This window comes from Choloepus didactylus, chromosome 14, assembly GCF_015220235.1.
Source record: "Choloepus didactylus isolate mChoDid1 chromosome 14, mChoDid1.pri, whole genome shotgun sequence".
In the NCBI taxonomy this organism is placed as follows: Eukaryota; Metazoa; Chordata; class Mammalia; order Pilosa; family Megalonychidae; genus Choloepus; species Choloepus didactylus.
Genome location: NC_051320.1, coordinates 90,108,024 through 90,123,799, shown reverse-complemented (window position 1 = coordinate 90,123,799; position 15,776 = coordinate 90,108,024). Strand labels below are relative to the sequence as shown.

The 15,776-nt window shown below is 44.7% G+C and overlaps 1 long non-coding RNA gene across 1 annotated transcript in view; it reads right to left on the bottom strand.

The window, feature by feature from the left end:
• Positions 1 to 2,426: 2,426 nt before the first annotated feature.
• Positions 2,427 to 15,776, bottom strand: part of LOC119509617 — a 42,756-nt gene continuing 29,406 nt past the window's right edge. Inside the window, exon 5 of the long non-coding RNA XR_005211733.1 lies at positions 2,427 to 2,533. This is a non-coding gene — a long non-coding RNA (uncharacterized LOC119509617). The remainder of the gene's footprint in view (positions 2,534 to 15,776) is intronic.

Sequence of the window (15,776 nt, the reverse complement as noted above, 5' to 3'; positions counted from 1 at the left end):
TTAGCCCCTTTCCTTTCCCCCATGCCAGATTTGACTCTAAGGATTTCCTAAGGAGGAAGTGGGGCAGGATGGAACTAGAAATAGTATCTCTAGTACCATATTCTGCTCCAAACCTGCCCACCTCTCCACTGGGGGAAAAAAAGCTGATCTGGTAGGCAGATTCCATGACAACTGGTGAACCTTTTCCAGGGATAGCACTCTCAAAGGTCAGAACAAGAACAAGAATTAGCTCTTTTTTGTTTCTGACCATGAGTCAAACACAAGTCTCATTGACTCTCTCTGCAGCCTGAGCTGGGCCAGGGGTTGGATCCTGAGACAGACAGCCCCTTCTGCTTCTCTCTCTCTCTCTCTCTCTCTCTCTCTCTCTCTCATTCTTTTTCATCTATGTATTAGAACTGTCTTCTATGCCAAGGCTTGCTCCCTCAGGCAAAAAGGCAAAGAAGTTAAGGAAATGAACCCTGGGGCCAAACCACCAGCCTTAGCCACTTACTACTGTGTGACTTCAAGCAAGCTATTTAGCTTCTTTGCACCCTACTTTTCTCATCCATAAAATGGGTGCAATAATGATTTTTACCCCAAAGGGTAGCGGGATGGCAGCTCATAGATCGCCGAGTGCATAAGAAGCACCTGTAACCTTTGTCTATTTCTGTTAGAGCAGGGTAAGGAGGCTTCTTAGGCTACTAAACTGGCCAAAACCTCCTGCTCCATTTACCAGCATTCTGCACAGGTCTTTGTGTCCACTGCTCGGCTAACAATACCGGGTGATTTTCCTTCCATTTTCTATGCTTGTGCATGTCCCTGCCTCCACGGCGGTGGTCTAGGGCTCCATTCCTGGATCCCCCAGCCAAAATGCCATTGAAAAGTGCCCCATTCTCACCCTGATTTCTAGCACAACCCCCTTCTTTCTTCACTTGCAAAGCTTTGGCGGTGGTTTTCCCAGTCTTTTGGAGAGACTTAGCTCGCTGAGAAATGCCTCCACTCTCCAGCCTTAACTCTGACATGCAGCAAGACAGAAAAACAATTGCTTACCCATTTCAGACAAGGCCCCAAAGCTATTAGGAATCACTTTCCCCATCCACACTCCCCCTCTCGCTCACATGGTTTTCCCCAGGCTTGAAGAGAGTGGAGGTGGGGGCTCCAACCCCTCACCCTCCTTGAGCAGTGACATCGACTGAATTAACCAGAGCGGATGGCGGCCGTTCAGCCTGAAGGCCACCTGTGTTCCAAACTTGAAAATCCACTCACTTGGGAAAAGCAGTGTGCCCCACAGAGAGTCAATGGATTTTAGTTCACTGAACATTGCTTTGGGCAAATAAGCAATTTTATTTCCTTTTTCCCACCCCCTTAGAAACATCAATGAAGTGTTCTGTGGTATTGCTGACAGCACATGTCACTTCGGAGCTGGAAATAAAATCTTCTCTGGAACTATTTATAACTGACTGGCAAATGGAAGATAGTGGGAAGGGAGCTAAGCAAGAAGAAAGCCAAGACTCACGGCGTGAGGGGCGCAGTGCCGGCCCCTGCAGTTCCTAGCCGGGCAGCACTGCCTAAGTCACTTGCAACCCCTGGAGCCCACTTTCTGCATCTGTGAAGGAGGATGATTGGTCCCTGGCCTTCCTACCAAAAGAATGTATCGGGAAAGGGTGAGGAACAGCAAGGAAAGGGGAGAGCTGGCAAGGGAAATGAGAGAGGACATCTGCCTCTTTTGCTAGGAAAAAGGGTATGATTTATAAACTGTAAAATATTCCTGCAAACAAAGTTGCAAGGAAACCCAGGGACCCTTTTGTCAAAGCCTGGTTTTTGGGTCTAAGTTCTAAACAGCTTTAGTAGGTCTGGGAACTGCCTTCAGTTGTATGCAAATTTTTGAAATGCAATATGCCTTTCTTTGGAGAGAAGCTCTTTAGCTTATATTAAAATTTCAAAGGGATCCCTCTAAACCAGGAGAGGTGAAATAGGACATAGGGGTGGAGGGAGGATGGGGGATAGGGACTGCAGACTCAAATGCCCATGGATCCAGGCAGGTAGCCAGGGAGGGAAGCTGGGCAAGTCTAAGAATCTAAGAAAGAGAAGGAGCCAAGAGGGCCGTGACAATCTGGGGAGCCCAGGCCCCAGCAAAAAGGAGTGACCACAGCTCAGCCCCACTTCAGAAACAACCTGTGGGCCAGCCCCTCTGCTCCAGTCTCCCCACTTTCGCAGTGCACATCCACATCTCCCACCACCCGACCCAGCCGCCAGCCTGTCCCTTCTTCGTTGCATAGATGGATCAGGAGGGGTGGATACCACTCTTGGCTCTGCCATACACAAGGACCAAGGAGAATTCACTCCACTTCCTTGGATCTCAGTTCCCAAACAAGTTCCAATTCACCTCAGGGGTCCTGCTACTCACCAGGGACTCTGTTGCTTCCCCCGAAATTCATCCATTGGCTCTGAATCACTTCTCCTTCCCTGGGAAGGGGGTTGGAGGTGGGAAGAAAGATGCCAAAAGGGCCCCTCCAATGTCTTTCTCTCTTGGGGAGTAGGATTTCCATTCTCCCTGTGGAAACACAAAGAATTGGGGATGAGAGTTTCCATACAACACAGTCATTCCTTATTTGCTGCCAGATGTGAAAATAATTGCTTTTACTTTTAGGCAAGGTTCTGGAAGCTGCCTTGAATACTCCCCCTGACACCCTTGCTCTTTTTCACATGGTTTTCCTCAGACTTGAAGAATCTGTAACTGTTTGCTCCATGCCCTCATCCCCCTTCCAGACCATAAGTTTCATACGGGGAGGTTGTATATTTTTCTCGGCCACTTTTTTAGCCCCAATTCCCAGTAGAGGTCCTGGCACACCAGATGATTTGAGAATTGCTGACATGTCCCCACCCCCCAGACTTCTTTTCCCCAGGCAAAATGTGCCTGCGAGTCTCCAGCCAGCCCAGAACCCCCACAGTTCCAACATACACACCTCTAGGAGTTAGCCTCTGTTTTCTGTGGGTGGCCCAGCCCAACACAATACTCCATGTGGGGTCCGGGCGGTCCAGGGCTCACGTTTCTGGCAGCCTCATTGTCCCACCACCCATGGGCCAGGAGGGCGCTACCAGGAGAATGCTGGAGCAGCCTACACCCTGCTAACAGAGCAATTCCTCTGCATTAACCAAGCTGCAGCCCCACAAACATGTGACAGAAAACTAGGTTTCCTTGCACATGAGGAGACAAAGGCCAGAGAGAGACGTCATCTCAGGAAAGGGGAGTGAATTGATCCTAGAAAGGAGTCACCCCAGGGGGAAAAATGGTGAGCTGTTCACACATTTGATTGGAAACAGAAAAACCTCTAGAAATAGAAAGACAAGGATAGAGAAAAATGAGATGTTAGTGCAGAGGAGGTTGCTTGCTTGAGTTTTTCATGACATCTGGCTTGGTGAACAGAGAAGCAGCCATGAATTCAAAAGTCTTCTATGTAAGTCCTATGAGATCCAGGGAAACAGCCTTAACATCTCTGATCCTGTTTTCCCCCCTGCTGTGTGAGACTGAATGAGGTCCATTTCTTCGTGCCCTGGTGGTAGTACCCTGCCTCCCACATGCCCTGCTTGTTCAATGGGAGGTGAGCTGTCATGGCAGAAGCAGAGCCTTGAAATGAGAGTGGGCTGCCAGGCAGCTTGCCTCTGTGCTCTGGGGATCTCCCGTGACCCGAGGCTCCCTGAGGGTGCTTCTGTTCCTTCAGCGCAGCAACCAGACCAGAACTCACCCTGAAGGCGGAGCCAGGCTCAGCCAGATTCTCAGCCAGACCCAGAGCCTCCCGGCTGTGCCCAGCCCAGATCAGCCTATCCACAGCCAACCAGAAAACCCGTGAGCAGGGGATCAAATATGTGTTGCTTTATGCCACTGAGGTTCTGTGTCTGTTACACAGCAGAAGAGACTGAAGTACTGTGTCAAACTGGGGGTAGCACTGATTCCAATGAACTCCTTGGATCATGCTCTGAATCAGAAGTCAAGATATCAGTGAAAGTCTCCTGTACACCATAACATATGCCAAAGGCACACAGCTGATGATTTTAGGTAAATGATCCAAATGTGTCTCAAATGGAGTGAAAAGAGGAAAGTGATAAAATGTTAACAAAAATATAAAATGAATTATTTCACTCCCTGCTTCAATCCTTTCACAGAGATCTGATCTTGTCATTTCTCTACTTAAAATTTTTCCAGCACTTACAAGGTGCATAGAAGCTTAGCGAAGTATTGATGACTCTTAATGGTCTCTCTCCCGTGTGCCTCCCTGCTCCTCTCGGGCTTCTCCCTCACCCCACTGAGGCTCACTGTATATTCCAGGTGCTAAACTTGGGTTAAAAATTGTTCCTAAGCACATTGAAGATTTCCACCCTCTGTGTATTTGCACAGGCCATTCCTATTTCCCAAATGCCACCTTCTCTGTGCAGCAACCTGCCTTCCAGAGGCAGAGTCAACCATGTATTTCTCTGGCTCTCACAGCCACCTATACCTAACACCAGGAGAGTTTATCACACTCTGTGATAGACAACTGTGTTAGTAACCCCTCAGTGGGCCATGCCTCCCAGAATCCATGGCCCTGTGGAGTCCCTGCCCACAAACCCTGGGCTGAGTCTATGACTGCTTTTACCAGTAGAACATGCCAGGAATGGCATCGTGCCAGATCCATGACTCTCCCCTAATTTGGCCTGGCAGCTTCAGCTTCTGCCCTCCTGCAATACTTGCTCCTGGAAGTCTCCTTCTGTGAACACAGCTGCCATCCTTGAGGCCCGAGCAGCCATGTGGAGAGGCCTATGTGGAGGAGAACCAATCAAGCTTCCAGGTAATTCTATCTTCTATTCATTCCTGAAGCTTCAGCCCCAAAAGAGCTCCCATTTTGAGTTTCCAAAGGACAGCACCCTCCCCAGATCCCCAGTGAAATGGCACAGAGAAGAAAAATTGCCCAGTCAACTCACAAAATCATGAAAGGTAAGAACTTGGTTTAAGTCACTAGGTTTGAGGGTGATTTGTTATGCAGTGAGAGATAACCGGAGCTCTTATATGAATAGAACTTGGGGTTGCAAATGGCGGGGTGCACTGTAGGTAATTTAAGCATAATGCTTTTATTAAAGGACATTTGGAAGACCAAAGAATCTCTGAGATGGCCAGAAAATCAGACATGAAGTCTATATAACCAGTAACAAAACCTAAATCATCACCCTGGCTATTCCAATGGAGACCTTTTTGTCACTGCTGCTGGGCATGGGTACTTCAGCTCATGTCACAAATGCTATTGCTAAAATGACCATCCTGGCTTTCCTTGAAAACTGATGTCTCTCCATCAACACTACTAAAATGGAGTCCATGCTTTATCTCCTTCTTCATGTCCCACTTTTATATCAAAGCCTTGAGTCGTTACTTCTTTTGAGCAGACGTGCAAATGCCCTTCAAAGGAAGCTAGAAAACTGGTTTCTGACTTCTATCTTGGGAGAGCTGGAATTCAGAAGGTAGAAAATATTCCAAAAATCGGAGATAGGTTGGTGACTTTCACTAGTGCTATTCATATGTTATTACAGTTCTCTCACCTTCTGGTCACAGAGTTATATGGTACATCTTCTTCCTCCTTGAAAATAGTCATGCCCAGGTGACTTGCCTTGGCCATTGAAATGTGAGTAGAAATGAATATGTCACTTCTGGATAACAGACTTAAGGGACAGTTGAGATTCACCATATGTTTTTTCTTTTACTCTACCAGGACAACTGACAAATGATGATTTGTCTGTCAGCCTGAGCTCCAGAATGAGGCAGAACCCCCAGCCAATCCATGATGGATATGTAGCATTAATGAGAAATAAACTTTATTCTTTTAAGCCCTTGAGATTTGGGGGTCTAAATTAGCCAATGCCAGACAGCCAATGTAATTAGCCAATTATACTCGATTGTAATTATAGGTTCCCAAGTATGTCTCCAAGGATCTCCCATCCCACACACTGGTCCAGATTGAGCTGTCTTCCCCAAGGTCCATCAACAATTTAAAAATCCAGAAGTCAGAGATCATACTCAGACCTTCTAAATTCAATTTGGTATATCTTGCCATGACTCTTTGAATGCACACACACACACAGACACACAAAAACAAACCCAAAAAATGCACATCGAACAAAGCTCTCTATTCTCACAGAGAAGCTGCCCCTTCATTGCGTCATTCTAGTTTCCCAGTTGCTTTCACAATCCCCGGCCAGGAAAGCCAGTGGGCATCAAGTGTGGAAATGGGGGCGGAAGCAGAGACATTAATTCAAACTCACTAGGCGGCTCTGAAGTCTAAATGGGGATGAAGAGCAAAGCTAACTGACACTGAAGAGAGATGCCCAGGCTGAACAAATAGACCTGACAAGCTGGTGATAACTGTATCGGCCAGAGCTCCTCAGCTCTGGGAAATGCAAGAAGACAGAAATCCAGACAGCCAGAGCCCTGGTGAGGCAAGCTAGTTAAGGGCTAGGAAAATCCTCCCCCGCATATGTTCTTGCTAGAAAAGACCTCCCTGGTGATGGCTGTTTGCCAGAGAGGCAGGCCTAGAAGACAGCTCGAGGAAAAAGAAAACTGTTGTGTCTGGGGTGTGATTTGCAGACCTGTGTATGTCAGTGTGTGGATCAGGGTGGGTGAGGAAAACAGGACATGATTTTTCTTAGAAATAAGTCCAGGACTTTTCCTTCAAAGGTGTACTTAGCACAAGTGTAATTCTCAGTGAGTGTGGTAGAGAAGCGCTTCTATAATTTGGGGAGGTTAAATGATGAACATGGTTTTGAAATCAGACAAACCCAGGTTTAAATCCTACCACTGAGAGTAGGAAGGGAGATGAAGAGGCTAAATTTAAAGTTCATCTACTTTATAAATCTGATTCATTTTTGTTTTCTTTGCATTGAATACTGTGCAGAAACACAGATGTCATTTCTCCATTCAATCATATACTTTCTTTCTTTCTTTCTTCCTTCCTCCCTCTCTCTCTCTCTCTCTCTCTCTCTCTCTCTCTCTCTCTCTCTCTCTCTCTCTCTCTCTCTCTCTCTCTCTCTCTCTCTCTCTCTCTCTCTCTTTCTTTCTTTCTTTCTTTCTTTCTTTCTTTCTTTCTTTCTTTCCTGCCTTTCTTCCTTCCAGAAACATGAATGGAGCAGCTATCCTGTTTTGGAAACAGGGTCTATAATTGTTTTGAAAACAAGATAAATAAGTCACAATCCCTGCCCTTAAAGAATGTGCAGATAACACAAGAACATAAAAAGCTAACCATAGGTAGAAGGAAAGAACATGGCAGCATAGAGAGGCGTAGAAGTTAATTAGTCCTCCTGGACCAACTAATAAACAGCCAAGAACAACTAGAAAATAATCTGGAATAATTGCAGGGGGACAAATGTGACCATCCACTCATCATACACCAACCTGAATTGCGAGGAATGCCCGAGATCGCAGCATAAAATCTATAAGTAAAAAATGCAGACCCAAGATGGGAGCCCCCTCCATTCATGGCCCGAAATGCAAAGCCTCGCTGTGCTAGAGAGCAGCACTCTCTGAGCAAGTGAATATAGCTCAGCTGAGCTCCAATTGGGGTTTTGATTAGCACATGCTCAATACAAGCTATGAATCCCCAACAAGCAGACAGAGGCTTTTGACGACTGACCTTGGAGAGCTGGAGGGCCTCTCTGGGAGGGAGGGGGAGCCCAGATGACTGGGTGCTGTCTCTGGCCAATGGGTAAAACTGAAGGAGGCTGCAGACTGGCCCTGAAGGGGGTCTTTCTGTCCCTTTTTTGGCTCAGTGGAGAAAGCCTCAGTCATTTTCAATTCCCAGTGCTCTGACCCAGACAAGGGTAGCGATAGCAGAGTCAGAGTCTATTCAAATGCTAATGAACTCTCCCCAGGGGGTATATCTTCCCTAAGAGGAAAGAGGCAGTGCCAAGCTCTACTACCTGCCTTCCATTCAGAATCAGACCCCAGAGCCTGGGGGAAAACAGCCACAGGCCACACCTCCTTACACCAGTCTGGAGTGGCGGGCTGACAGACGCCACCTGCTAGGAAGAAAAGCACAGTGACTTGAGGCCTCACAGGGTGCATCAATCTTCTAAGACACCCTCAGGGAGACCTGAAACTATTGCCTCCTTCTGGTCTTGGAAAACCTGATTCAGGTAACCAAGGAGGCCAGATGCATAGACAACAGAAAACTACAACCTACACTAGGAGGGGTGAAGTTATGGCTCGGTCAAAAGAATAAACTTACATTTCAACTGAGATACAGGAATTTAAACAACTAGTGCTGGATCAATTAAGAAAGTTTAGGGAAGATATGGCAGAAGAGATGAAATGTATAATGAAAACACTGGGCCTACCTAAGGTAGAAATCAAAAGTTCAAAAAAACAACTGACAGAATCTATGAAAATGAAATGCACAACACACGAGATGAAAGACACAATGGAGACATACAACAGCAGATCTCAAGAGGCAGAAGAAAACACTCAGGAACTGGAGAACAAGGCACTTGAAAGCCTACACACAAAAGAACAGATAGAGAAAAGAATGGAAAAATATGAGCAATGTCTCCAGGAACTTAAGGACAAAATGAAATGCAGGAATGTATGTGTCATTGATGTCCCAGAAGGAGAAGAGAAGGGAAAAGGAGAAGAAGCAATAATAGAGGAAATAATCAAAGAAAATTTCCCATCTCTTATGAAAGACATAAAATTACAGATCCAAGAAGCACAGCATACTCCAAACAGAATAGATCTGAATAGGCCTATGCCAAGACACTTAATAATCAAATTATCAAATGTCAAGGGTAAAAAGAGAATCCTGAAAGCAGCAAGAGAAAAGCGATCCATCCCATACGAAGGAAGCTTGATAAGACTGTGTGTGTATTTCTCAGTAGAAACCATGGAGGCAAGAAAGAAAGACATGGGGTGATATATTTAAGATACTTAAAGAGAAAACCAACCAACCAAGAATCCTATATCTGGCAAAACTGTCCTTAAGTATAAGGGAGAGCTTAAAATATTCTCTGACAAACAGACAGTGACAGTTTGTGAACAAGATACCTGCTCTATAGGAAACACTAAAGGGAGCACTACAGGCAGAAAGGAAAAGACAGGAGTGAGAGGTTTGGAACACAATTTTGGGAGATAGTAGCACAGCAATGTAAGTACACTGAACAAACATGACTGTGAGTACGGTTGAAAGAGGAAGGTTAGGAGCATGTGGGACACCAGAAGGAAAGAGGAAAGATAAAGATTGGGACTGTATAACTCAGTGAAACCTAGGGTGCTCAATGACTGTGATAAAAGGTACAAATATGTTTTTACATGAGGTAGAACAAATGAATGTCAAGATTTCAAGGTGTTAAAAATCGGGTGGGATTGGGGGAAAATACAGTCAATGCAAACTGGAGACTACAGTTAACAGAAATATTGTATTATGCTTCCTTTAATATAACATAGGCAATATACCACAGCTAAATGCATATGGGGGTGGGGGTAGGGGAAGGGTATGCAACTCTTGGCATTGGTGATGTTGTCTGACTCTTTATTCCACTTTAGTTTAGTGCTATCTTTCCTTTTGTTGCTTCCTAGCTGTCAAGTCTTGTTTTTTATTTTTCTTTTTTTCCTCTTTTTCTTCTTTTCTTTTTCTCCAGTCTCTCTACTTTCTTTGACTCTTCCTCCTCCTTTGTGGAAGAAATGGAGATGTCTTTATACAGATAGTGTCAATGGTGGTGAATACATAAATATGTGATTATACAGGGAATCATCGATTGTTTACTTTGGACGGAATATATGGTCTGTGAACAAAACCATCTTAAAAAAAATGGACTGATGAAGAAACCTTGAGGGCACTATATTGAGTGAAATAAGACAGATACATAAGGGCAAATATTGCAGGGTCTCTCACTGATATGAACTAATTATAATATGTAAACTCATAGACATGAAATGTAAGTTATCAGGATATAATATGAGGCTAAAGAATGGGGAGTGGTTGCTTATTATGAGCAGAACTTTCAGCTAGGGTGAATTTAAACATTTGGAAATGGACAGAGGTGATGGTAGCACATTGTGAGAATAACTAACAGTGCTGAATAGTGTGTGAATGAGGTGGAAAGGGGAAGCTCAGTCATGTATGTCACCAGAAGGAAAGTTGGAGGTTAAAGGATGGGAATGTATAAAACAATGAATCTTGTGGTGCACAATGTCTGTAATTAACTGTACAAATATTAGAAATCTCTCTCATGAATTAGAACAAATGTATGACACTATAACTAGAAGTTAATAGTAGAAGGGCATATAGGAAAAATATATATACCTATTGCAAACCATATACTACTGTTAGTAGTATTTTAACTTTTTTCATCAACAGTAACAAATGTACTATACCAATACTATGAATCAATAATGGAGTGGGGGTGGTTAGGGGTATGGGAGGATTTGAGTTTCCTTTTTTGTGTCTTTATTTCTTTTCTGGAGTAATGAAAATGTTCTAAAAATTGAAAAAAAAAACTAACTGTGGTGATAGATGCACAGCCGTATGTTAGTACCATGGGCAAGTGATTGTACACTTTGGATCTTTGGATAATTGTATGGTATGTGAACAATCTCAATTTTTAAAAATGGGGGGAAAAAATCTAACCATACACCAAGGGGTCTCCACTGTAAGACGATCAAAAGGCTAGATAGATTTTAGAATTCCTGGTTAAGAGGACAGCAAGGTAATAGAACCTAATTCATCCTCATCCACCTTTCCATTGAAATACTCATGAAATAGACCCAAGAGAATTAGAGGTGCGACAATATTGAAAACCAGAAATAATGTTTGGTTATCCACCAGAGCCCAAGAGGATCTCCACCAAGTGGAGATGAGTAGGGCTGCAAAGCAGAGCAGTAACGCCAGCAGGAAGAAGACACGAGAGTTCTGGACACCTCCATTAAGTGCCCCTACCTCATAGACCCTGGCATCTTTAACAAGAGAAGGTCAGAAGGAGAGAACTGTGTTAGGTGTCTAAATGTGTGTAACAACCCAAATTTTAGTGGCGTCAAACAACAATAATCACTTCTTATCTCACAGTTCTGCAGATCAGGAATGTAGGCATGGCTTGGCTGAAAGCTCTGGCTTGGGGTCTCTGGTGATAGCTGGACCTCTAGTCATCTGAACTTGGACTGAAGCTAGAAGATTCACTTCCAAAGAGACACACTCACATGGCAGCAAGTTGGAGCTGACAAGCTTGGTTCCTCTCCATGGGGCTCTCCACAGAGCTACCTGAGCATCCTTCCAACATGGCGGCTGACTCCTTCCAGAGAAAATGATGCAAGAGGTCAAGGTGGAAGGTGCAATGCCTTTTCTGACCTAGCCTTGAGAGTCACACACCGTTTCCTCCACCATATTCTACTGGTCACACAGATGGGCCCTGATTCAATGTGGAAAACGACTACCCTGGCATGAATGTCAGGACCATAGAAGAGGCTGCCTACCTCAGGAGCAAATTCTCAGGGGATCATTTCTGAAGTGGTTAGGGCCCTTTTCTGCCTCTGTCAACTTCTGCCTCTTTGGTTTTCTTTCTTTCTGTCTCTTTGGCTCTCTTTCCGTCCCGTCCCCCACCTCCATCATATATATCTCCTCCATTAATTTTTATCTGTCCATATATTTTGAAGGACTACAATATCCATTACAAAGGGGTACAAAAATTTATTTCTCTAGCAACTGAAATAAATGAAGCACTTTTTTAAAAATAAAACACCTGGATAAGTCACTCAGGATAGAAGGAAAGAGCCCAAGGGTATGAGTGTCAGCAGGACCCAAGGCAAAGACGGCGATGCCCAAACCACGGCCTGTGACAAGGAAGGGAACTTGATGTAATGGGCAGTTGGGACTATCTGGATTATTGAGATAATGAAGAAGAATTTTAAGAATGGGGACACAAAATATCCCACCCTCTTTTATTTTTGGTGCTGTAATGTAAACCCCTGCTCTATTTTTACTTCCACCAACACTGTTAAAAAAAGAATCAACAAAGTTACTGTGCTTACAAATGCTTTGAATGAATGTTTACATGTGTCTGGACCTTGAGAAAAAACTAAGATGCATAGTAGATTCAATGATGTGAGAATAGAGACAGTGCATAGAAATGCAGGTGTTCAGAAGCTGAGACGACTAACTTATAAAACTTGGAGGAGGTGGTGGGTCTTTCATTCCCCAGAAGGCATGGAATAGGTCTTCCACATTAAAGACTCAGTTGTTGGTTCAGTAGCTCAGGAGTCTGAGATTACTTTGCTCTTTCCCTCATGGTTGCAGAATAACTAATGCAGCTCCTGCCATCATGTCCACATTCCATGGAGGAAGAAATAGGAAAAGAATAATGAAGGAATAGTTCCTCTGTCAGAAAGGAAAATATCCATTTCCCAGCCACCCTTAATTTTCATCTCATTGAAGATAATTATTTCACATGGCCATTGCTAGATCTAAGGAGGACTGGGGATTCTACTTTTAGTTCGGCACTGTGCTAGATGGCTTCCATTCTCTCCCACAGATCCATTTTCCATCCTTCTCTACCATGGTCTCTTGCCGAGGAGGCTGGCCCTTATGTACCATACCATGGCTCCCACGCTCTCTTCCACTGGGGTATGACTTAGTAGAAGATAAGAAGAGTGTGAGGCTAGGGTATTTATTTCCCCGCTTTCTTTCCTTTGATGTTGCCTGGGCCTGACTTTGTCCCTTGACCTCGTGCTGCTCTCAAGGCAGTGGCTGCACTTTCAGGTTCTGGAAACTGTGTTCTCCTCTTCCCCCTGTTGTCTCAGGGATGGCCACACTAGGCTGCTACAAGGACCACATTACTATACAATCCCAGGGGCTCTCTTACACCCATTTCCTTGTAAATAAATTTATTCCATTCATTCTATTTCTAGTGACCCATCTGTTTTGTATTGGGACTCTGACTGATATAGAGAATTACATACCCCATAATGAGAAAATGGACATTGGGTAGGTTAATTCTTCCCATACATTCCATTCTTCCCATTTCAATTACCCACTCACTCCCTTCAAGGGGGACAACCCCATGCTTCATCAACCCACCGATTCCAATCCGAAGCCTGGCATCAGGAGGGAACACACGAGGCCTGAATGTGGCTCCTTAGGGCTAGTTTCACTGAGGCCCTAATGGGGTCTAAACTAAAAGCATCCCAAGTCGTCCACCCACAGTATGGAGAAGAAAGAGAATAATTGCCATTCAGAAAAGAAGAGAATGAGAAACACGTGGCGGATAAGAACCTTCACAAATAGGAAATTCCAGTAGGCAGGGGTAGCAAGGATTTCCTGCTCAGGCACAGAAATTCTCTGGTTAGTCAATTCGGCAGCTGCACATGGGGTCCTGCTGTCTGGGATTGTCTTCTTTGTCCGCTGTCTTCCACGGGCATTGGAGAATGTCCCTCTCTGGGCCACTCAGTTTCCCCTCGCTGCTTCCTGCTGAAGTTGCTTTAAAGGACAAAGGGTCACAGCTATTACTGACCAGCCTCTGGGGATACTTTTTTATTATTGTTTTTGTTTCATCCTGTCTTTGTTTTTGTTTTTTTCAAGAGTACTCTGAAAAATTTGGTAGAACCTATCTATTCACTTCCAGTTAATTCTGGTATGAATAGCCCATGGCCAAAGATCTTGTCTAGAGAAGTCTTTAAGCTTAAGGCTTCTTCTCTTTCACCAGCTGGCCTCCCTGCTCTGCCCGTCCCCCTAGCTCTTTGATAGTGGCTTTCTTGAGGAAAGGACAAACCAGAGAAACTTGGGAGAAAACTGTGTCCTGAGTCCCATCTTTGTCAGCAGGCTCCTTGCATTTATCCTATGGAGAAATTTTAAGAGAAGGTTCTTGGAAAGGCCTGGGGAACTCAGAACTATGGCCAAAGGGAACCCCTCTCCATTTTTACTGTAAATGGCTTTTCAACCCTACAAGGCTTCAAATTATGGGATTCATGGGCCCTTTAGCTTGCTGGCCCCAAGCGTAGAGTATCGCTGTCAGCACAGCAGAAAATTCCCTCCATCCCTTCTGGCATATTGGTCAGGCCTAGTCTACGTTCATTGCAGTCTCCCAGGACGTCACTGAAAGCGCCAAGAAGTAGCCACCACACATCCCTGGGCTGAAATTTTCCAGCCATTTTCCTCAGCCCTGCAGCCTCCGTTACTAGAGGTCAGTGTCCCAGGGATCAGCAGACAAGGGTTTGACTTGCCAGGGCAATTGGTATGGATTTGTCACTAAAAAAGAGGGAGTGTCCTTTTTCCAGCTTGCAGCGGGTGGTTTCCTGCCCTCTGAATTCTGGTTAACTCTCTAACATTTAGAACCCACTCCAGGGTCTAGCTGCAAACGACCTAGTTCCTTCTCCCTAACGTAAGCATGAAACGGACACACAAAGCTGACAGGTAGCTCAGAATACCTCTGAGAAGACCAAAGAAATGACTATGGAGCTACAAAGTCCTAACACACTTGGGGGGATTCTCCAACAAAAAATCATTACAACCATGACTACGCAGCAGCTAGGATGACCTGAATGGATGACAGAGGTCCCATCACTCCTGCCCCACAAAGAAACGAATGTGTCCTCCCCATTAAGGGATTGTCCCTTGGCATATAAAGCCCCCGACTACTCATTGCTGGTTCCACATTTGAAACAAGTTTATCTGCCGATAGGAATGGAGGTCTCCTGCCTTCCTCCCAGCTGAAAGCAAGAATCAGGTTGCAAATTTTCTGGATTCTACCTTGAAAAGGGAGGAGTCATAATGTGAAAAATAATTAAGCTGTGGTGAGACTACTCAAAAGACATTGGACAGCTGCAAATGACAGCTGTCCACTGCAGAGACAAAATGAGCACAAAAAATATAAATTAGTGAAAAGAAAGGAAGATATTTCCCCATCAATGGCCACCCACGCCCACTATCTAGAAAAATCCAAAGGCAGATACTGGCATGGTAGCATTGTCACAATTAACAGAAGCCTGAGTAAACACTTTGCATTATAGAGAAGGTTCTCACCCATTTCCTCATTGGATCTCACAAAATCCCAGTGAGGTAAACCAGTTTAGGATTATGAGGCGCAGAGAGCCGGAGTGAATAGTCAAGACAGCAGCCACGAGGGCTCCCACCAAACAACTAGGTACAGAAAAGGTGGTTCTGCCTCAGGCACCTGCATCTGCATCTCCACAGGGGATTGATTCCCATATATTCATCTGGACTCAAGAGGCAGAAAACCTCAGCTCTGTAACTGGAAAGGGACCCATCTTTATCCAAAGGATCCTGTTATAATTCCTTTCACAAAGATTCCAGGCACACAGATGTTTTTATATATCAAAATGCATGAACAAATCTGTTTCCCCAGGCATTTTCACCAAAGCCACCCAAAACTGCCGAGCAGAGCTCCAGAAAATCATGCAAAGAAGTTGTTGGGTGCAGTGATCCTTTGTCATTTTTGGGCTACCCAAAATCCAAATCTCCTTCCTGTTTGGTAGTAATGCCCAACTCTGTTAGTCTTTGTTAGGGGCAGAGTCCATAAAAACCTAAGAAGGCCAGAAAACTCCTTACCTCACCACCCAGCAGGTGGACCCTCATGTGACCTCATTTATCCGACTGGACTCCTATCTTGAACTTTGACACTCAACTGTGACCTCAGCTGTTCTGCTTCCCTTAGTGTTCATTATCTTTTTTTTGAGGCTGGGATTCAGCATTCTCATCAGTCTTCTGGCTCGACAGCCTACTTCCCAAAGAATCCTTACCTGCTTAAGCTGTGCAATATGAGTTATGCAGAGTTAAAAA